Below are 25,751 nucleotides of genomic sequence, written 5' to 3' on the forward strand. Positions count from 1 at the left end.
TCTCCTCGATCGTGGACAAGGAACCTTTAGTGTTCAGAATACAGGCAATGAAAGTCTCATACCCCTTACTGATCATACGATCAATTTCCATAGTTGAAACAATATTGGAGAGATAGCCACGCCGTTCACCAATTAACACAATAGTCCGACCATCTGAAGTCTTCAGAGTAGCATGTTTGTATTCGCAATCCAAATTTACCTTGTGTTTATTCAAGCAATCCATCCCAAGATTAGATCGAACTCCCCTAAAGGAAGTTCCATAAGATCAGCGAGAAAAATTTCTCCCTGAACCTCCAGTGGACAACGCCGAAGTACTTTATTCACTAACACTGATTGTCCTACTAGACTCTTAACCGTAACCGTATTATCAGTGTTCTTAATCGGAATCTGAAGGTTTCGAGATACTGAACTCGATATATAGGAGTGTGTCGAACCATTGTCCAGTAATGCAAAGTATGGAATAGAATAAATAGTAAATGTACCTACAATAACCTCAGGCTCATCTCTATCATCCCGACGTCTGGTGGCATAAATCAAAGCTGGTTGTCTAGCCTCTGAAACTATAGGATCTCGACTCTGCTGGGGTCAAGCTCTACTATCGGCTCTGGATGCTGATCCATAAGGCTTTCCCTAATTACGACCTCTAGTTGGGGTCTGTACTGAAGTCTGAGAACGCACAGGAGTCTAGGTAGCGGTCCGCTCTGACGAAGCTAACTGTGACCAATCCCTCCGAAAATGATCACTGAATCCACACTGATAGCATACCCTCATTTTCTTACGACACTCTCCTGTGTGTCATTTACCATAATACTCACAAAGGGGTCCATGAGGCCACAATGAAGAACCACCTCGACTGACAACTGACGGTGAATATGGTGGAGGCCTAGAACTGGTATTGCTTCTCAAAGGACCTGAAGTACGAGTCTTCTTTCCAGGACGTACGGAGAACTCGTTTAGGACAGAAAATCTCCCAGGCCGCTCTCGATCAACACGGTCTCTTGCTGGAGCCATGGTCTCTACCTCCTCAGCATCCTTTGCTCTGCCTACTGGCACATCAAAAATCTCATCTTGATGGGTCACAACCTGCCTACGCAGCTCGTATCTGAGTCCAAGGGTAAATTTACGACATCGATCTCTCTCGGTAGGTACCATACTGACTCCATACTTTAGCAACTTCAAGAACTCGATCTCATACTCAGAAACGGTCATGTATCCCTGAACCAGGTCCTGAAATTGCTGTCGTATCTGAGCTAAATAGCGCTCTCCCAGAAAACGGCTTCGAAAGCGCTCCTTAAAGAAACCCCAGGTCAAACGATCAACCGAAACACTACTGACCACTGACTCCCACCAGGTGTGGGCATTGCCATCTAACATCGCAACTACACCCAGATATCTCTTAGTTGGGTCCAAACCCAACTGATCCATGCATCTCTCAGTATCCTGGAGTCAATCTTCAGCTTCAGTAGGAGCTCCACCAATCTGTCCCCCAAAAGTTCTGACTCCATTGGCAATTAGAGTCTGCGAAATAGGAACCTCGGATACAACACCAGCAGCTCTTACCGCTCCTTGTATCAACTGCAGAAATTGTCTGCCAAAATTCTCATCCAAAGTAACTTCGGTAGACTCAGACTCAATATCGGTCGCTCCTATGATCGGAGTAGTCATGCCAGTAGTAGCAGTATGAGGTAAATTCGTCGGGGTCATAGGAGCAGGATCACCTGTCGGAGGTGGAGGATCTACTCGAATCTCATCGATTGGGTCCACAAATCTAGCCATTCGACCTCATCCACGGCTAGTTCGACGTCCACGTCTAGCACTCATTTTGGTAGATCTCTAGTTTACTACAGAAGGTAAAACTTAGGGTTAGATAAGCACTTGAAGTCTCAAACACAATTAAAATCGTAAAAACTTTGAGACATGGCCTTAGCAACAGGTTTTGTAAAATATTTCAAAACGGTACTTTAAATTTGGACTCATACACAGTCCGAGATTTAAAAACCAAAAGCTCTGATACCAATTAAATGTAACCCCCTAGACTCAGCCTATGCGTTTCAACTAAGTCTAGCGGATCACTTCCATGATTTTTAAAGACATTTTCCAAAACCCTTATTCGATCAATGTAAAATCACATTATAAATACATTTATAAAATGATATAATAAATTACGATAAAATCTAACTCATGAATATAAAACTAAATAGTTAAAAATTTAATTTTTAAAATATGTCGTAGAATTTGGATCACTATAAACCAATTATCAATAGCGGAATAATATTCATTTCTGAAATAAATACTTCAAATAAAGGCCTATGCTACCAAAATAAAGTCAACTTGAAATATAAAAGCATTATAAATAGATGTACTTCAAGATATATATTGATTCTCCAAGTGCTCGATCTGGGGTATCTACCCAACATTATTTGAAAGGAAAAAAAACATTTTCGAAAAGTGAGCTAGGCTCAGTGTGTCCCAATAGTACAATAAAATCATAGTAGGTACAATAACCGAGTAACAGTTCAGTAAATCATCATAAAATCATAATGAAGTTTAACTTTTGAAACTCGTAGTTTAAATCCCTTCTCCTGTACACCAACCGCAGTTCCTCAGAACCGCGTCCGTAGGGCTACCTTAAGCACACAGCAAAAAGGAAGCCTACCTAAGGATAAGCTTTTGGGCTTGTATCCTTAGGTCCGTAGGGCTTACTCTAAGCACATAATAAAGAGGGCCAACCTAATAGAGCATCTTGGGGCTCGTGAGCCTACCCAAGAGTCCATTAAGTCCGTAAGGTTTACCAGCTTGATCAGAGCTATACCTCCGTAATTCAATCCAACCCAAAATCAGTATTTCAAAAATACTATTTATACAGTAAGCATAATTTCCATAAATCAGTAAACATCGTTATCATATATTAATGAAAACCAATAGTCATATATAAGTCATTGTCCATAAACCATCAATAAACAATAAATCATAGCTTTCAACGTACCATATTTCAAAACAGATAAAAAAAATTAAATAGTACTTAGGGAACACACCTCGATAATAGGATCAAACTGTAGATTTACTGAGTACTGGCCTCACCACGCTCTGCTACAGTTTTCAATCCTAATTCATAATAACACTACATTAATAGAGGGTAACATAATCAATTTCTGAAATTATAAGATTTACGGGTCTTACGGGTGAATATTGGAACTCGTGGTTTAACTGATCTAGAAGAGCTGGGTCGAGCTGTCGAATGATCCGGAGAGTCTCTTGTACCTTCAAACAATAATAATTTATTAACACCAAGTCTTACTTAATTGATTAAAGCTAAAATTCTTAAGTATATAAGCATTTTCCAGGTTTGACTATTAATTTGGAGGATTTCAAGTCTGAATTTGACCAAACGGATTGCGGAATCAGGACGTCGAAAAACATAAAGTATGACTTTTCGAAAATTCAAATTCTTGGTCAAAATCAAAGTCAACGGGTTTGACTGATGATTTGGAGGCATTCGTGTTCGAATTTGACGAAACGGACTTCGGAAACGGATTCGACACGTTGAAAAATGTCAGAATAGGTATACTCGAACAAAATCAAAGGTCGTTTAATGACCGTTTAAAGCCGGTCAAAGTTATGGTCAAAGGGGTTCAATAGTCCACATTCGAAAATTTCCAAAATGTTACCTTTTTCAAAATAATTACCAGAATGTCACCTTTTTTAAAATATTTTTTAGAATGTCACATTTTTCAAAATATTTCCCAGAATATCACCTTTTTCACAAAATTTTCCAGAATGTCACTGGGTTGGGTCGGGTCAGACTGGTCAAGCCGGTCAACATGAAATCAACCAGTTTGAAGCTCCCCACGCGTAGGGGCGGCGCGTGGGGGCGTGTTAAGCGTCATCCGGTCTCCAATAATTAATGAAAAAAATTCTAAAAATTCTTTTAAGCGATTTTGAGTCACTTACCAACCTCGGTTCAAATTTTTGAATGGAGGAGAGCTCGATTCCAACTCGGCCGAATCTTTGACCGCTCCACCTCCCACACCGCCGCCTACGGAGAAAGGACGACACGATGGTGCGGGAGGTGTCGAAAACCGATCAACGATCGGAGATGAATTTAAGATTTTCCCGGCGGTGGTACTAAAAAAAATCGAGACTTTGACTCGAAATTCACGTCGTTTGGCAGCGCTTCGCTATAATTGGTTTACTGGGTTTTGATCACGGGTCGAAGATGAACATGACAGTGGTTTTAATTTTACGATTGGAGCTCGGACGGCGTCGGAATTGAGCTTGAAGGAAGGGTGCGGGAGAGTAAAGTTTTGCAATTGTTTTCTGGTATGAAACCAGAAAACACATTGCACATATTTATGATTATAAAATGCCGACACTCCTTGGCAAAATTGGGGGATTGGTCCCTAAATTTGTTTTACTTCTAAAATAGACTACAAGTTTTGCAAACTTTTTAATTAGTCACCAAATTTCACCAAATTACAGCGATTTAATGATTTTTTTCTCTCGGGTTGTTACATCAATGATAGATATTTTCTAAAGACAATTGTAGCTATAGAATATAAATTTTATTACATGCAGAATCAATGAAGTGAAAAACAAAAGACCTATCATTTGACAGGCTTTTCTTCTTAGATATAGAACAATAAGAAAGAAGAAGTACAAAGACATGCTACATGTTTATGTTATTTTATAGCATGAGATTTGCAACAAACAAAAAACTACAAAATAAAAATGTTCATCTAGGAAGAAAGCTTGGAAGCATCCTTACTTGATCTATTGTACTTCATATGGCTGTTAACCAGTTGACCAGCTGCAAGGGCTGACATGAGTGACACCTCGCCAGCAAGGACGGCACCGGCTACAATGGTTGCAAGCATCCTAGAGTTTGCTCCAGCTACCTCTTTGCTTGCACCTTTGACCCCAAGCAGGTTCAAACAGGCTGACTGAGATGCAAGCTGAGTTCCACCACCAACAGTGTCGACCTAAACAAATAAATCAGACAACAACAAACATAATGAAACTAAACCAGCCTTGATAGGACTAGTTTTCGAGACACTTCTTAATCAGCCGGAAGATTTTGACATTGAAAATTCTTGTGTTTGATAATCAGAGAAGAATATACTCAATTACCTCAATGGAAGGCATTTTGATAGAGACATGAAGGTCATTTCCATCATTAACAGCTTCCATCATAGTGATGCGATGAGAGCTTTCGACATTTTGAGCCAGATCTTGGCCAGTAGTTATGTAGATTGCAGTCATGCATGGGCATTAAATCCACCCAAAGAACCGGCCATAGCAGAACCAGTAAGGTTCTTAAGCATGTTGAGCTCCACAAGAGATTCCACACTAGTCTTCAAGACCTTGCTCACCACATCACCCTTAATGATGGCCTCACAGACAACATATTTGCCTCGTCCTTCAATCCAACCTGTTAAAGTCAAAGAAAGGGGTTGCAATTTCAACAAAGGAGGGGCTGTTTTTTCAACAATATTTGGCTTGATTTTCAAATGTAGACACCGAAAATGGGGAAGTCAAAAGGGGTTGATATTGTTGATTTTTTTGTAATGGTTAAACCACACTTTTAGTCATTGCACTTTAGGGCATTTTCAAAGATTAGTCCCTAAGCTTCAACTATAAATACCCTAGCTCATTTAGCTTCAAAATCATCCCAAAATCATTTCTTTCTCCCAATACTAGAGAGTTTTCTTGTTAGTAGTGAGTGTTTTGTAAACACCTGTAAATTTTCTCTCTTAGTAAAAGATCTGCAGCAGTCCGGAGCCGTAGGCACAATTGGCTGAACTCCGTTATCAATTTCGGGTATTATTTTTCCGCTTTTATTTCGCATTCTGACTAATCTGGTTATAGGGAAATTACTTGTTACTCGTTTATTTCCCAACAACTGGTAATCAGAGCTTTTGGTTATGAATTTTGTCAATTTTTGTGAGTTACTATTCATTACTATTCACGTGAATAGTGAATTTCATGAATAGTGGAATTTTGTTGGCGATACGAATTTGTCGACGAAGCCAGATTCGAGTGGGAGCGATGGCTGCAAATGAAGGGAATGTGAAAATTAAAAAGTTCGATGGAGAGGACTTTGGCTTTTGGAAGATGCATATTGAAGATTTTATGTACCAGAAAAATCTATATCAACCTCTCTCAGGAAAGCAACTAGAGGGCATGAAGAATGAAGATTGGGTTCTTCTCGACAGACAAGCCCTAGGAGTTATCCGACTAACGTTATCCCGCAATGTTACTTTCAACAAAGCAAAGGAAAAGACCACAGCGGGTCTTATGGCGACTCTCTCCAGTATGTATGAGAAGTCATCGGCCTCAAACAAAGTTCATTTGATGAGGCGATTATTCAATTTACGGATGGCGGAATGGGCATCGGTGGCACAACACCTAAATGAACTCAACACAATCACAACCCAGTTGAGTTCCGTGGAAATTGAATTCGATGACGAAGTTCGAGCTTTAATTCTCTTATCATCTCTACCAGACAGTTGGAATGCTATTGTTACAGCAATCAGCAGCTCGTCGGGAAATAGCAAATTAAAATTCGACGATGTTCGGGATCTGGTATTGAGTGAAGCAATTCGATGGAGAGAATCGGGTGAAGCATCAACCTCCTCAGCCTTGAACACGGAGTCCAGAGGGAGAACTTCAAAAATAAATTCAAATCGTGGCAGATCCAAATCCAGAACGGGAAAATCAAGAACGAGAAAGAAAGATTTTACCTGTTATAACTACGGCAATAATGGTCACTTTAAAAGAGATTGCCGAGCACAGGAAGAAAAATACCGGAGCACAGGAATCTACCAACGTGACAGAGGAGACAGGTGATGCCATGATTCTAAGCGTCAACAGTTCGATTGAATCATGGATATTGGATATAAGAGCATCTTTCCACTCCACCCAATGCCGAGAAATTATGGAGAATTATGTCAGTGGTGATTTTGGGAAGGTTCATCTAGCTGATGATGAAACCTTGAAGATTGTCGGAAAAGGTGACATCCGACTAAAGCTGCCAAACCAGACCACCTAGAAGCTGACAAGAGTGAGACATATTCTTGGTCTCAAAAGAAATTTGATTTCTGTAGGATAGCTTGATGGAGAAGGTTATAGTACAACCTTTTTTAGGCTGTGAATGGAAGATTACCAAAGAAGCACTCGTCATTGCTCGTGGTAAGAAGACTGGTACTCTCTATGTAACCTCAAACTTATAGAATATCATTGCTGTAGCAGATGCTGATGGAAGATCAAACCTATGGCATCAAAGGCTTGGCCATATGAGCGAGAAAGGGATGGAGACACTTTTGTCAAAAGGGAAGATGTCAGATCTAAAGAGTGTAGATGTCGGACTATGCGAGGATTGCATCTTTGGCAAATAAAAGAAAGTCATTTTTGCAAAGATTATCAAGACACCCAAGGCAGAAAAGTTAAAGTTGGTTCATACTGATGTATGGGGACCATCTCCAGTTCCATCTTTGCAAACTCATTATATTATGTCATCTACATCGATGATTCTACAAGGAATGTGTGGGTTTATTTTCTGAAGAAGAAATCAGAAATCTTTGATACCTTCAGAAAATGGAAAGCCATGGTGGAAAATGAGACTGGTTTGAAAGTCAAGCGGTTGAGGCCTGACAATGGAGGAGAGTACAAAAATAGGAGATTCAGAGATTTCTGTGCAAACAATGGGATCAAGATGGAGATAATAGTTCCCATGACACCGCAGCAGAATGGCGTAACAGAGAGCATGAACATAACTCTGAATGAACGTGCCAGAAGCATGAGGATACATGCCGGATTATCCAAATTTCTATGGGCTGAAGCTATCAACACTACAACTTACTTGATCAACCGTAGGCCCTCAGTTCCTTTGAATGGCAGAATACCAGAGGAAGTTTGGAGCAAGAAAGAAATAAACCTTTCACACTTAAGAGTGTTTGGTTGTATTTCTTATGTACATATAGATTCTGCTGAAAGAAGTAAACTTGATGCCAAGTCCAAAAAATTTGTCTTTGTTGGTTATGGTGGTGATGAGTTAGGTTACCGATTTTGGGACAACGAAAATCGAAAGATCATCAGAAGCAGAGATGTCATTTTCAATGAGAATGTGATGTACAAAGACAGATCAACTATAGATTCAAGTAGCTCCAATACCGAAGCTGAAACAAAGGAGATTTCTAGAAATGATGTTCAGATCAATCCTGAAGCAGTTCAAGAAGAACCAGGCACACCAGAACTGAGACGCTCCTCCAGAATTCCTAAACCAACCCAATGGTATTCTCCTTATTTGCACTACTTGTTGCTGACTGATAATGGTGAACCAGAGTGCTATGATGAAGCAATGCAAGTGGAGGATTCAGTCAAGTGGGAGTCTTTTATGAAAAATAAGATGGACTCGCTTATGTCAAATCAGACGTGGGAATTAGCTGAGATACCACCAGGCAAGAAAGCGCTCCACAACAAGTGGATTTACAGGATCAAAGAAGAGCACGATGGGAGCAAACGCTACAAAGCAAGATTGGTTGTCAAAGGCTTTCAGTAAAAAGAATGTATTGACTACAATGAAATTTTCTCTCCAGTCGTTAAACTGTCTACAATCAGACTGGTGTTGAAAATTGTAGCTGCGGAGAATTTACATCTTGAGAAGTTAGATGTAAAGACATCTTTCCTTCATGGTGATTTGGAGGAAGAAATCTATATGAGGCAGCCAGAAGGCTTCATAGAGGCAAACAAGAAAAACCTGGTATGCAGGTTGAAGAAGAGCTTGTATGGTTTAAAACAAGCTCCTAGACAGTGGTACAAGAAGTTCGATAGCTTCATGAGTAGCAGTTGTTTTACCAGATGTCAAACAGATCATTGTCGCTACATCAAGAGGTTCGACAACAGCTTCATTATTTTATTATTGTACGTTGATGACATGCTCGTTGCAGGCTCAGACATACAAGAGATTATAAACTTGAAGCAAATATTGTCGAAGCAGTTTGCTATAAAGGATATGGGCGTTGCAAAGCAGATTCTTGGGATGAGGATCAAGAGATTCACAAAGTCGGGGACTTTGATGTTATCACAGGCTGCGTACATCAACAAATTACTTTCCAGGTTCAACATGCAAGATGCTAAACCAGTAAGTACACCTTTAAGTGTTCATTTCAGACTTTCCAAAGAACAGTCACCAAAGAAGGAGGAAGAACGTGCACACATGGTGAAGGTGTCGTATGCCTTAGTAATCAGAAGTCTGATGTATGCCATGGTTTGTACCAGACCAGATGTTGCTCATGCAGTAGGAGCTGTTAGCAGGTACATGAATAATCCAGGAAAAGTAAATTGGGAAGCTGTCAAATGGATCCTCAGATATATACGGGGTACTACAAAACAAAGCACTTTATTTCAAAGGTGGAGATATGATACTGACATGCTATATAGATGCTGACTTAGCTGGAAATGTTGACATCAGAAGGAGCACTATAGGGTATGTCTATACTCTAGGAGGTACTGCAGTGAGTTGGGTTTCTTAACTATAGAAGATAGTTGCTCTCTCCACAACTGAAGCAGAATATGTCACTGTTACGGAAGCCAGCAAGGAGATGGTCTGGCTCCAAAGTTTCTTGGAAGAGTTAGGCAAGAAACAAGAAAACAATGTCTTGTATTGTGACAGTCAAAGTTCTATCCATCTAGCAAAGAATCCGTCTTTTCATTCCAGAATGAAGCACATACAATTGCGATATCATTTTATCTAGTCTCTTCTGCAAGATGGGATTTTGAAACTTGAAAAGATTAGTGGATCTCAAAATCCGGCAGACATATTGACAAAGACGGTGACTACGGACAAACTGAAGTTGTGTTCAGCTTCAGTTGTCATGCTAGAATAACAAGACCATAAATGTTGTTGTATCGATCGAGGTGTGAAGACAGATTAAAATCAGTCTTCAAGTGGGAGATTGTTAAAGTCAAAGAAAGGGGCTGCAATTTCAATAAATGAGGGGCTGTTTTTTCCAACAATATTTGGCTTGATTTTCAAATGTAGGCACCGAAAAAGGGGAAGTCAAAAGGGGGCTGATATTGTTGATTTTTTTGTAATGATTAAATCACACTTTTAGTCATTGTACTTTAGGGTATTTTCAAATATTAGTCCCTAAGCTTCAACTATAAATACCCTAGCTCATTTAGCTTCAAAATCATCCCAAAATCATTTCTTTCTCCCAATACTAGAGAGTTTTCTTGTGAGTAGTGAGTGTTTTGTAAACACCTGTAAATTTTCTCTCTTAGTAAAAGATCTGCAGCAGTCTGGAGCCATAGGCACAATTGGCTGAACTCCGTTATCAATTTCGGGTATTATATTTCCACTTTTATTTCGTATTCATCACTAATCTGGTTATAGGAAAATTACTTGTTACTCGTTTATTTCCCAACAACGCCAGTTGGCTTTTTGTCATATTAGAAATTTCCTGCATCCATCATAAGTCCATAAAATTCAATTATCAAGCTCAAACAAAAGACAAGTAACATAATTGTAAGTATATAAGCAAATGAAACCAGAAATGCCGATGACATCCATGTCAGGGAAATAGGTTTGAAGGAAATCCAAAACGTTTTGAACTCCCTTGGAAACCATATTCATCCCCATAGCATCACCGGTACTGCAAGTGAATCTCAAATATAAATTCTTCCCAGCAATTGCACATTTTATGTCTTGAAGCCTAGCGAATCTACTAGATTTGCAACTACCCAAAAAAAGTTCCAAATAAACCAGCATAATATTAGCTAGAATTTGAATCGCTCAGTCTGGAATCCAAAAATATTCAAGCAAACCTTTTAAAAATAACAACTAAAGTCTCGAAATTGTCAGGATCTTCCAAATACAACTTCAGCTCAGCTGCCCTTTTCGCGGTGCTGAACCTTACAACAGGAGCCCTAGTCATGCCATCTTTCAATAGAATACTTGTAGCTCCACCAGACAAATGAATAGCCTTACAACCCCTGTTAATACTAGCCACCAAGCAACCCTCCGTGGTTGCTGTAGGGATTGAGAACTATCCTCCATTAAGCAACAATGACCCATCAATTCCCACGGGAATTTGCACGTACCCAACAGGCATCTCACAACACTGCCCTAAAATCGAATCGTAATCGAATCCATCCAATGGAAAACCTGACAATGACTGTCCCATTAATCTCTGCAGTGTCTCATGCCTGATAGCAGTGTCTCATGCCTGATAGCAGCTGCTCTCTTGCAATCACCTAACTTAGACTCTAAAGAATATGAAGAGACTGCTCCAGACACCACGTATTTAATTATTTCTTCATCTTCATCGGTTGTAGCAATTCAGGCTTTTCATCTAACAGTGTCCGGGTAGCTACAACTGGAGCCAGAGGTGGCAGTGAAGGAAGCGAGCAATCAACGGCGATGGCATGAGTGTTCAACGAAAGTGAAGAGTGGCAAGAGGTAAGTGATGTTAATCAAACACATAAAAGAAACTTTATTATTTATTGAATGAAAATGAATATTGAGTACTCAAACTTATTACATTGATCGTAGTACCCAAACTAATCAGTAATGTCCCAACAGAATATGGTCTAATTAATTAACAAATTAACTGATAGTGCTAACATTCTTTCAGCTTTCTCAATTTTATTGACCTTCAAAAACAAGAAATGCAAATATTCCAATTCTAACGTTCACATTGCTTCTTTAAGTTCTTGATCTTCTTTGGAGTTGATTCTTGAACACAAATTTTTTTTCTTTTATACATTCTAAGTGATTTATCGAGAATCGAAAGTGTTCTTTCTTTCGTTCTTCTTTACTCACCACTTTTTCCTCATTCTTCATTCAGAATTCCTGCAAGAATCAAAACCATTTATCTTCTCACTTATTCAGACTTTTTTTTTGTGGAAGCAAGGCGGTTAAGCTACAAGCTCCCCGGTTCAATTTGAAATCTCTCTTGGATAAGAAATCACCCTATTTTATCTGGTTAATGAAGAGTTAGACTGTTAAACACTGTACTCTTCCCAGGGTTTTTCTTCTTTACAAACGATGCTTGACTAAGAATAATCAAGTTCCATGCTATCTTGTGGAAGAAAATAGACAATGTTAGGGTCCGTTTGTTTCACTGAAAACAGTTTACGGAAAATGAAATCTGGAAAATGTTTTACAGAAATGTAAATCATTTTTCAGAAAACATTTTCCAGTGTTTGGATGGTACATTATAAAATGTTTTACACTGTTTGGGTAATTTTCCTGAAAATTGTTTTCAAAATCTGTTTTTAATGAAGAAGCTATACATATTGAATATGTTTTATTATTTATTATTTTTTTAAGTTTCATTTTTTATATATAATTATATTTTATAAAAATACCTATTTTAGATAATATTAATAATTGATTAAAAATATATTATAAAAGTTTATAAATCCTAAGAATATTTAATTAATAGTACACCAAATTAAAACAACAATAGTACATAACATTGTACTAATAATAATATTGTCAAAATATATAATTAAAGAGTTTATCACATTAAAACAACAATAATATTCAACCGTAATAATACATAGTCTAATTCATAATTAGTACTACAACACATCAATCCAACACATTAGAGCTAAAATATTGTCTAAGCCATAAATAATAATACACCACATTTAAAGTTCACATCTTAACCTTGGGTAAACTTCTGAAGCCAAATTTTCCTATGCTTTCTTTTTTTAGCCAAGAAAGCTTTGGCCTCAAGTTCATTTTTGGCTAGAAAATTGAAGACCTCACAAAGAAAGTCGTCACCAAATCCTTCTTTCTCCATTGACATAACTTCTTTGTAAAGATATGGTGTCCTATCCTCGGTAAATATTTTGAGTGCTTCAGCAATCTCACCAAGTTTCTCACTTACGTTTTGATGTACCAGATGAAGATATGTTTGTTCTTTCCTCATCGACATGTTGAGTGTCGAAATTTAACGGCATTGATCCTTTATTAACATCATCCAAGTCTATATCGGCAAATGTTATAGGAAAACTCCTTATTTCCATATCTTGACCGACAACAAGAGCCATCTCATCATAAGAATCAATTTTTTTGTTCAAAAATTGACCATATTTCGGGTGTGTCTGTTAAATATTATACACAATTAGAATAACAAGTAAAATTTAACTTTCAAGTAAAAATAGTATATAGAAATTACCGTCACTATAGTGTCATATGTCACGCCGTCACAAGTTATCATTTTCATATTGTTGTCCCATCCTAATCCACTTTCTTCACGAATTATACATATAGTTTTCCAGGTGTTTTTGACAGTCCTCAAATGATTTTGCACATGTTTAGCGTCACATTGGACTCCAATTTTTTTCATAAATAACTGTTGCAACTCGCTTTATAGAAACTGGTTTGAAGGTATTAGATGGCTTATTACCTTTTTGCGCCTCCTCAGCAAGTATTTCGAGGAAGTGACGTTCCATTGGTTTTGTCTACCTAAAATATTTGTATGTGCTCATTGCTCATAAACATATAAATAGAAAGCAATTAGACGATGGAATGCAAAATTTTAAAACTTACAATAATAATGATTAATTCAAATATAACTGGAAACATAACATTATCTATTTCATAGTCCAACAAACTTAAAACATAACATTTATAATAATAACAACCTAAAAATAAAATTGTCAAAGTCCATAAAATTTAACTTCAATGTTATACGCAACTTAAAATAGTATGAAGTTCAAATTCCAACAAACTAAAAACAACAATATCCATCATACGTAACATACAAATACTAAAATAAATTCAACTAATAAATTACATATTTCTATTTTTATAATCACTCCACATAGATTCTGCAATTTCATCTCTTTTAGTAGCCCATTCTCTAGCTTCTTCTCTCTTCTCGTTGTGTAAGCATTGATGTTATTGAATAAAGCTCAGGTTCCTTATACAATCTTTCATTAATTATAACATTAGGATCAACTCCCATTATATGGTTATGAATGATAGTACAAGCCAATACTACGTCTATTTGTGTTTGAAAATCCCAAAATGGTTCAACATCTAATAAATGAAAACGTTTCTTTAAAATTCCAAACACTCGCTCAACAGTTGTTTGCAATGCTGAATAGCGAAGATTAAAAAATTCCTTTGCATTTTCTGGACGATGATTACTGAACTCCTTTAAATGATATCGATCACCACGATATGGAGAGATAATTCCATTTCGGATGTCATATCTAGCATCAGCAAGATAATATTTACCTACAATTTAACAAAATGTTATTATTACTTTAATATATTATGAGTTGAAATTAATTAATTAATATTATTAAAGCTAATTATTACCTTCTGGAATACTAAATCCTTTTGGGCGTGTAAGTGCATCAATTAAAATACGAGAATCATGAGCACTGCCTTCCCAACCAGCTAGATCATACGAAAATATTAGGTCAAACTTAACGGCAGCTAATACATTCTGTGTCATTCCCCCTTTAGGACTAGGAAATCTTCCTTGAATGTTAGGTGGAACAAATGCACGAATATGAGTTCCATATAATGCTCCAACATAATCTTTAAAATATGGGTAAAACCTTGAATTGTTTATTATTTCAGGAGGAGTTGACTTATCGGGTAACCTAATAGCTAATTTATATAGTTTCAGAATAGCCCTCAGCACAATCCTAAAGTAAAGATGAATTGCCTCAATTGATCTATAATATCTTGATCCAATCAGTCAAAATCTTAGATTATGACCAATTATATGTAAAAATATGATAAGTTGCTCCTTAACATTCACCGATCTTGTTGACTGTAAAAAATTGTTTATAGTAAGGATGTCACACAAATTAAATAACGCAAGTGGTCACATTCGTATTATGTCGATACAATTTTGATCACATGTATATAAAATATTATTGATGTAATTTTCTCTTTCATCATCTCGATTCACATGACATTGACGACTTATTTACTTTCTAGATTTTATTCTATGAATCCAAAGAGCCCCAAAAGCTAATGCTGAAGCAGCAACTCCCACTATTGTTTTATGAATAGAATTATGTTCCATCTACAAAGAAATGATCGTAATAATTTATGAATACTTGAATTGTAAAGTATTAAAATACTAATCATTAAATTATTCACAATCTACATTCATTGTAACATCCAAATCATCAGGTCAGTGACCAAAATGTAAGATAACGAAGGAGGTAAAAGTAAAAGATACGTTTTTGGTAAAATTTCGAAATGGAAATGGAAGTTATGGGCATGGGGTATCGGAACTCGAAGAACAGTACCGATACTTCAAGGCCAAAATAGTTTAATTCGAATATAAAAATGGTATCGGTACCGAATGGGGTATCGATACCATAGAATGGAAATATCGGTACTATATTGGGAGTACCGATATTATTGAGCATGAAATGAAGTGTTTCCATGTTAATGTGTGTTCCATGACAATGAAGTAAACCCTTAGAAAGAATCTAAAGTTGCTATCTAAGGGATCATGAAGTTTATGTGGATTGAATGTGGATAAGAATGTGGCTTGTTCTATGTAAAATCTAAACTTTATGTGATTGAATGCGGCTTGTTCTATGTAAAAAGGGTTTTTGTTTCATTTATAGTAGCAAGTATATAAGGTTTTTGTTCAATAAAGCCATATATGATTGTAATGAGGAATCTGTTTCAAGAATTTTTAGATTCTGACTGGTCATGCTCTAAATGAGGTTTTTCATTTATTTGTGCATCTACATATATAAAGCCTTTTATTCCCCCTAACAAAGTTGTTGAAACATGCTTTGATTATTTATTTTTAATTGTAAATAAAGGGAGAACAAAACCAAAGTAACTTTGTTGAAAGTCTGGGCTCAAGATATTGTTATCTTTAACTTCTTGCAGAAGTTCTTTGCATTCTTTCAACCTTGTTAACATGAACTGTGATAACCTATAATGTAGAAAAGTCTAAAATTATATTTGGTTCTTCAGTGATTCTAGCTAAGCCCTTACATATAAAGCTTTAATGTTATTTCTTATAATTTCCTTTGATTTTTCTGTCTGCAGTAAAAAATGATTGTACATTGTGTGATGATTTGGATATAAATGAGATAACCTTTGTATCATAGGTATGGAATGACTTGTGGCAAACTAGTCATATTCATGCTACAATTTCTGAAATGATATACCTTATGTAGGTTCTGCAAAAGTTTTAATGTTATAAATCCCGAAAAATAGGTGTTCTTTTCATGCTCTTGTTGACCCTACCATTTTACTCCAAGTAGATGAAAATAAAAATTAAAACAAAACCATAATTTATTAAATCATATCATTTAGTTATAATGACAATGTGATGCTTGCTGTTAAGTTTTCAAACAGGGTTAATTTTTGTTGCTTGCTTATATAAAGTCGACCTTTACAACATTTCATGAAGAATATGATTGAGATATATTTAGTTCTTGACATGAAATCAATATTCAACAAAAATGTATTTGGCCTTTTATTGTCTCTGGTAGTGGTACCAAATCAAATTCTGAAACATAAACATCTTAATGGGTTCAAAAACTATTGTTGATGAGAAAATCACATATAGTTTGTTTGTGTTAAGGGCCATTTTTAATGTAAATTGTAAAGAATTTGTTTTGTTCCTGACCTTTATATGTGAGGGCTTAGCTAGAATCAGTGAAGAATTAATCAATCCTACAATTGCTACAAATCTCTACAATAATCATGGTAAATAATATTCCACAAACATATTCTTTACAGTCAAAACAAAACCCTTTCCTATACCCCAAATTTGCCTCCGTAACCACGGCTAATAACCCATTACAGATAACACAGATCAGAAGCCAAAAAGTAATTAATCAAAAGCTAATCAACAAAAAACACAATTATAATATTGTCGAATACAAGCAGATTTAATGGATAACAGTAGGAATCAATAGCAGAGTAATAGAGAGGAAGTGCCAGAAAATGCAGAGGCGAGAGAGAAGTAAACTCGGAGAAAATGGAAAATTAGGGTAAGAAAAAGAAAACGGAGAAGAAAAAATGAGACATACCTGAGAATACAACCGCTCGCCTTACCGGTGAGAAGGATTCCAAACAGTCACTGATGTGGAGCAAGAGACGGGAGAAAGAATTTATGGTGTTCTCTGTATGGAGCAAGGGCTGCGAGAAATTTGGATTTCAACTTACCCTTTTCCAAAGTAAGTCGAAATACTCTATTTAAGCCTCAGTCTTCTCTTGCTTAAGTTAACCAATATTCGATCCGGATATGAGTCCGAAATGTTACATTGCCTTTTCAAACCGTTTACTTTTACAAAATAATAAAACAATCCAAATTCATATTGAAAATTGAATAACTTATATTAAATACGATCGAATAGTTTTACAAATCGATCAGAGCATGCTCAACTAAGTCTTTAATTACATGCCAACTATACTCATTAAAATCAAATACATACAAATCACTACTTTTCTGATCTGATCTTCAGAAAGGAGAAGCTGACCTGATCCCCTATCTTTGCTCCTTTTTTTGTTTCTAACCCTACATGTGAAACACTCACACGCTAAGTCATTGACTTAGTGAGACATTTAAATTAATAATAAAAACTCTAAATACTTATTAATACATGAACATTTCATACAGTAATATCACACAAAACTATAAAACATTTCTTATAGCAAATGTATACATACACACATATCTTATCATTATTATTATTATTATTAACCTTATTATATTTCTTATGATCCTTATTACTACTAATATCATTATCGTTATCATAGCATACATATAACATTCTTATTACTAATCCCTTTCTATCATATGAACTTGTACTTATCATTTATACACAACATATAACACATTTCACAAAAACACAAATAACATCACGTAAGGTATATTTGTGTTATCTATTTTATTAGCCCATGTATACTCGTGAGAACTAAAGATATGTGGGTACATAGAGGTTGTGCACATATGCTGTCACCACAGCTCGTATAAGGTCCCACTAGGGGCATATAAAATTGCCCTGAAGGACCTCGTAGATGTCTCGAAGGACCATATATAACATATATATCTCGAAGGACCATGTAGAACCCTCGACTCTTGGCATGCCCACTATACCCCTAGCTCTCATATCACATAACATGGGTATTTATCATTTATGTTTGACACACATTCACACATTAATATCACATAGGCATATAAACTCATAGCTTCTTATCACATATATCATGTAATATTCTCGTGGAGTCTCATATCACATATTCTCGTAATCATGTAAACATATAGTCACATAGATCACTTTCACATATCTCTTGTCATATGTCTTATCTCTTATGATCATATAATCATATAACTTATTATAACATAGCTCATAGTCACATACTTTATCACACATACATAGATTCACATATATTACGTAACATATATCATAACATATAAACATTTATCACTTATATCATATCATTTATATACTAGTTTAATCTATTTACTTAGTTCAGTTTCAAATAGCCTATAACCTTCTCATATGGCTTCATAAATCTTTACCATCTAACTCATATATCATAGTTTCATTTAAGCACATAATTTTTCCAATATAGCTTATCTACATGTTTGTATAATCACTTATGTCTATGTCTCCTAGCTTATATACTATTCTCATATTATCTTATAGTTCAATGTTACTTATCTTATCTCACTTCTCAGTTAATCATATAATTCCATTATACTAGTTCACATAGATTATCACACAATTATATACTTGCCTAGTTCATAATCATATTGTTTATATCACCTTTTTACATACCTACATAGCTCATATCACATAGATCAATATCATACAACAGAGAATATAACCATACTTATATTTAAACACACATAGAAACCATATCAACTTACTCTTATTCATGTAATCACGAAAACAAATAATTGGAAACAGACTCGTCGCAAGTCTAATTTTCACCTAATCATATACCATAATAATAAGAACTCACCTTGGCCTCACTAGTCAACGTAATACCCTTATTTATTTCTCGGTCGATATTATCCCGATAACTCATCCGATATCTTCTTCCGTTTAACATCTATGATACATTTAATCGATATGAATATCTTATTTGAATCACTATTAATTAATCATATATAACATAAACTATCCAAAGTACTCAATGCACAAATTCCATATAAGATATTTATACTATACTTCAGTATCGATACCATATTTCAATTCTGGAATTCATCTTCAAAATGGTATCGATACTTGCTAATTGGTATCGATACCCCAAGTATCGATACTACTCCTTCGGTATCGATACTCGGTATCGATACTCCTTGAATAATTTATCAACTTTTAGTTTATGGTATCGATTGAAGTATCTGTACTGAATGAACAGTACCGATACCCCATGCCCAGAATTTTCTTATTTTAATCCGAAAATCAACCAAACTTAACTAAATTTCCCATTCTATTTTTCATTAAAGCCTTTGAACTCAACTATACTTATCCAAATCAACTTATCTCACTTTAACTTATCTTAATATCCAATAACTCACCATAACACTTAGAATTAAAAATCTTACTAAAATTTCAACTTTGTTACAATTCCTTTCTAATTTCGTAATTCTCTTATTATAATTGATGACAAGTCAAATATGTCTTCTAAATTCATTTACTGCTTCTTTTACAACAATTCACTCAAAAACGCATTTTACTTAATCTCTCATAACTCATCCATCTTTGAGTTTTAAGCAACCTTAATCTTTTCTTAAGCTTTTCTAAAACCTCAAAAATCAAAATCATTCATAAAATGCAAGAAATAACCCATTAGAAAAATCCTTACCTTTGCTATGGAGCTTACGGGAGGAAAGAATAAGGAAGCCACCCAAGTCTTCAGATTTTTCTTTTACCATTTCTTTATATCTCCATGTGGATATAAAGACCATCAAATGAATTTTTAATTCATTTATCATCAAATGACCATTTTTCCCTTTCATCTTTCTTTCTTTTCCAATCAGTCATACTTAAAGAAATTATAATTAAGTCCTTAAACTTTTCAATTTTTCGAATACAGACACAAAACTTCAAAAAATTACATTTTAGTCACTAATCTGATTTTTGGGATATTACACATCAAATCTGGAACAAAACTTCAATATGATACGAATCTTCAAAAATGAAAGAACATCGATTGTCACCATCTAGACCTTCAGTAACGAGGACAATGAACAGAACCATAAATGGCGCTTATGTTGAGTAAGAATTGGAAAGTGGTGGTGTACAATAAAACTACGCCAGTACTAATAAACTAGGTTCAGACGAGGCAAATCAGCAGGATTTACACACTTCATTTGGGCAGTTCATTTAATAGTTCTCATCATTATGATTGATAAGCCTCAGTAAATTGAGTCGTCAAATCTGGTAATGATGAATTCAAATATGAAGGCAGAGATAACAATGGACGAAGGAAGCATATGAAGAGGACGATAACCGTTTCACTGGTGACAGACTGATAAAGGGTAAAAATTATGACGATGAAATCTGAAAATAAACAACGTTGGAAAACTGAAAACTAAAAAAAATGCAAAAGTAATAAATCGGAACAGAACAAACGAAATTGGAGAGGCTCTAGTACTTACATGTATTGTCTTCCACCAACAAACATTAGAACTTTGTTACATTGGCCTTGCACATTGTTCTTAACTAAAAATGATGACAACTAAAATGAGGATGAGGAAGAACGTCTTCTAAGAAGGAAACCTTGCTACAGAGAGAGAAAAAAGGAGATAAAATATTAGATTATTATTAGTCAGTGGCATGTTGGCATGTTGGCATGTTTTGTGTTCCCTTGAGTACCTCAAAGACTTCAGTCATTAAACTGTAAACATATGGTATAACTTTCGTGATTCTTAAAAAGATTAAATCCTTTCAATACTTCTAGAGAGGCTCTGATACCATATGAAAAAGGAGACATAAGTTGTTGGATGGTGAACGACCAATGGTCTGAGTGTTTAATGAAAGTAAAGAGTGGCTAAAGTTAAGCGATGTTACCCTAACATATAAAAGAAACGTTATTATTGATAGAATGAAAATAAATATCTTGAGTACTCAAACCTATTACATTGATAGGTATTTATAACCCATACCCAAACTAATCAATAATGGCCCAACAGAATATGGCCTAACTAATTAACAAACTAACTGCTAATGCTAACATTCTCTCTGCTTTCTCAATCTTCTTTACCTTCAAGAACAAGAAATGGAAATATTCTATTTCTAACGTTCTCCTTGCTTCTTCAAGTTCTTGATCTCTTTTGGAGTTGATTCTTGAACAAGAAAAACTTCTTTTATACATTCTAGGTGATTTACCGAGAATCGAAAGTGTCATTTCTTTCGTTATTCTTTACTCACCATTTTTCCTCATTCTTCATTCAGAATTTCTGCAAGAATCAAAACTATTTATCTTTTTACTTATTCGGACTTTCTTTTTGGTGGATGTAGGATGGTTAAGCTACAAGCTCTCGGGTTCAATCTGAAGCCTCTCTTGGGGTAAGAAATCACCCTATTTTATCTGGTTAATAAAGAGTTGGACTGTTAAACACTATACTCTTCCCAAAGTTTTTCCGCGACGCTTGACAAAGAAGAATCAAGTTCCATGTTATCTTATGGAAGAAAACATACAGTGTAAGAAGCCTTCCAAACTATCTTCTCTTACTGAAGTCAACCAATATTCACCATGTAATTGGGGGCTAGCAACCATTATAGATTCAAAATAATAGCAAATATCCTCAAAAGTATCAGACGTATAGTACAAATCTGATATATCACCATCATCAACTATGAAATTTAACCACCAAATATAGCACGAGTGGAACAAAATACAAACGAAAAAAATCAAGAAACAAATAACATAGGCTTCAAATTCACTGATTTATAGCACTAACCAGATATCTAAACCCCGATATATTAACAAAAGCTAATGAACTTCAACAAAACCAAAAACAACATAGGTATATCATACACATACAATTATTCTTCAAGAACTCGATCGAGACGAAGAAAATTGAAAAAAAATGTCGGATGAACTAGATCTCACCAAGTAACTAAACGCAGCGAACGACGACATTGGAAGCCACAACGATACTCTGATCAAATATGGAACAGAACTTCAATATAATACGAATCTTCAACAATGAAAGAACATCGATTGTCACCGTCTGGACCTCTAGTAACGAGGACAATGAACAGAACCACAGATGATGCTTCCAATGAGTAATAATTGGACGAAACCAGTACTGATTAACTAGGTTCAGACAAGGCAAATCAGCAGGATTTACACACTTCATTTGGGCAGTTCATCAAACAATTTTTCATCATTATGATTGATAAGCCTCAGTAAATTGAATAATCGGATCTAGTAATGATGAATTCAGAGATGAAGACAAAAACAACAATGGACGAATGAAGCATACGAAGAGAACGACGACCGTTTCTCCGATGACGGACTGATAAAGGGTAAAAAATTGTGATGACAAAATTTGAAAATAACCAACATAAGAAAATTGAAAACTAAAAAAAACAAAAGTAATAAATCATAATGAAATAAAAGAAAATTGGAGAGGCTCTAGTACTTCCATGTATTATCTTCCACCAATAGACATTAGAACTTTGTTACATTAGTCTTGCACATTAAGCTTAACTAAAAATGATGACAACTAAAATGAGGATGAGGAAGAACGTCTTCTAAGAAGGAAACCGTGCTACAGAGAAGAAAAATAGAGATAAAGTATTAGATGATTATTAGTCAGTGGCATGTTGGCATATTTTGTGTTTCCTTGAGTAGCTCAAAGACTTCAGTCATTGAATTTCAAACCTATGGTTGTAACTTTTCGTGCTTACTCAAAAGATCAAATCCTTTCAATACTTCTGGAGAGGCTCTGATACCATATGAAAAAGGAGATATAGGTGGTCAGATGGTGAACGACCGATGACCTGAGTGTTTAATGAAAGTGAAAAGTGGCTAGAGTTAAGTGATGTTAGCCAAACGCATAAAAGAGACGTTATAATTGATAGAATGAAAATGAATATCCTAAGTACTCAAACCTATTACACTGATGGGTATTTATTACCCATACCCAAACTAATCAGTAATGACCCAACATAATATGACTTAACTAATTAACAAACTAACTACTAGTGCTAACTTTCTCCCTGCTTTCTCAGTCTTCTTAAGCTTCAAGAACAAGAAATGAAAATATTCTATTTCTAACGTTCTCCTTGCTTCTCCAAGTTCTTGATCTTTTTTTGAGTTGATTCTTGAACAACAAAAAAATCTTTTATACATTCTAGGTGATTTACCGAGAATCGAAAGTGTCATTTCTTTTGTTTTTCTTTACTCACAATATTTTCTCATTCTTTATTCAAAATTCCTGCAATAATCAAAACTATTTATCTTCTTACTTATTCAGACTTTCTTTTTGGTGGAAGCAGGGCGGTTACCTACAAGCTCTCGGGTTCAATCTGAAGCCTCTCTCAGGAAAGATATCACCTTATTTATCTGGTTAATGAAGAGTTAGACAGTTAAACACAATACTCTTCCCAAAGTTTTTTTTTTTTTTGCTTTATAAATGACGCTTGATTAAGAAGAATCAAGTTCCATGTTATCTTTGGAAGAAAACATACAGTGTAAGAAGCCTTCCAAACTATCTTCTCTTACTGAAGTCAACCAATATTCACCATGTAACAGGGGGCTACCAACCGTTACATATTCAAAACAATAGAAAATATCCTCAAAAGTAACAGACGTAGAGTACTAATATGATATATCACCATCATCAACCATGACATTTAACCACCAAATGTAGCACGAGTAGAACAAAATACAACTGACAAAATCAAGAAACAAATAGCATAGGCTTTAAATTCACTAATTTATAGCACCAAAACCAAATAACCAATCCCCGAAATATCAACAAAAGCTAATAAACTTCAACAAAACCAACATCAACATAAGTATATCATACATAGAATTATTCTTTAAGATCTTGATCGAGACGAGGCAAATCGAAAAAAACGGCAAATGAACTATATCTCTCCAAGTAACTAAACGTAGCGAACGATGACTTTGGAAGCCACAACTAGACTCTGATCAAATATGGAACAGAACTTCAATATGATATGAATCTACAACAATGAAGAACATCGATTGTCACCATATGAACCTTTAGTAACGAGGACAATAAACAAAAACACAGATGGTGCTTCCGATGAGTAAGAAATGGAAAGTGGTATATACAGCAAAACGACGCCAGTACTGATGAACTAGGTTCATACGAGACAAATCGGCAGGATTTACACACTTTATTTGGGCAGTTTATCAAACAATTTCTCATCATTCTGGTTGATAAGCCTTAGTAAATTGAATCATCGGATCCAGTAATAATGAATTCAGAGATGAAGATAGAGGCAACAATGGACGAATGAAGCATATGAAGATAACGACGAGCATTTCGTAGATGATTAACTGATAAAGGGCAAAAAATTATGATGACAGAATCTGAAAATAACCAACACGTCGGAAAATTGAAAACTGAAAAAAGGCAAAAGTAATAAATCAGAGCATAACGAAAGAAAATTTAAGAGGCTCTGGTATTTCCATGTATTGTCTTCCCCAACAGACCTTAGAACTTTGTTACATTAGTCAGTGACATATTGGTATGTTTTGTGTTTCCTTGAGTACCTCAAAGACTTCAGTCATTGAACTGCAAACCTATGGTTGTAACTTTCTGTGCTTATTCAAAGATCAAATCCTTTCAATACTTCTTAAGAGACTCTGATACCATGTGAGAAAGGAGATATATGTGGTCGAATGGTGAACGGTCGATGGTCTGAGTGTTTAATGAAAGTGAAGAGTGGCTAGAGTTAAGTGATATTAGCCAAACACATAAAATGAAATTTATTATTGATAGAATAAAAATGAATATCCTAGTACTCAAACCTATTAAATTGATGGATATTTATAACCCATACCCAAACTAATAGATATTTATAACCCATACCCAAACTAATAGATATTTATAACCCATACCCAAACTAATAAGTAATGGCCCAAAAGAATATGACCTAACTAATTAACAAACTAATTGTTTGTGCTAACAAGGCGGCGGTGAAAATGGAAGCCGGAGGCGGCGGAGGATGATGAAGAGGAACGAACGCATGTAAAACGATTCCAATCCGTGCTTTGGAATGATTTTCGACGAGGGGAAAGGAAATATTTATATGATTATTGGGGAGTACACGTGTGGGCTGGAATCGCGTGAAGAAAAAGTGAGATAATAAAAGGCGCGTGGAAGAAACAGAGAGTGGTTGGCACATGTTACACGATTAATGACTTATGAGTAAAAAGCTCACAAGGAAAAAAGAGTGTACGTTGTTTCTTTTTGTAATAAAAAGTTTATGTTAATAGTAAAAAGAATGTATAACATTTTCAAAATTTAAAAACCTAAACACAATATTGTTATCTATTTTAACATTTTAACAACTGAAATTATTAAATTGTATCGAATGATCAAATTTTTTTAAATTTTAAGACAATGAGTTCATAGTTAGATCTAATTATAGACATAATACTAATAAATATAAACAATAAATTTATATTGGTGTCATGCTAAATTTGGGGAAACAAAATAAATATTTAAAACAAATAAGCTGAAAAAGAAATAAATTTTGGCTTTTATGTTTTGAGGTGATAAAATCTTCTGATT

The 25,751-nt window shown here is 35.2% G+C and overlaps 1 pseudogene; it reads right to left on the bottom strand.

Annotated features, from left to right (window-relative positions):
- Positions 1-795: 795 nt before the first annotated feature.
- Positions 796-14,477, bottom strand: LOC120144766 (annotated as a pseudogene).
- Positions 14,478-25,751: the final 11,274 nt, after the last annotated feature.

The sequence above is a fragment of the Hibiscus syriacus genome, unplaced genomic scaffold, assembly GCF_006381635.1.
Source record: "Hibiscus syriacus cultivar Baekdansim isolate YM2019G1 unplaced genomic scaffold, ASM638163v2 tig00110890_pilon, whole genome shotgun sequence".
NCBI lineage: Eukaryota > Viridiplantae > Streptophyta > Magnoliopsida > Malvales > Malvaceae > Hibiscus > Hibiscus syriacus.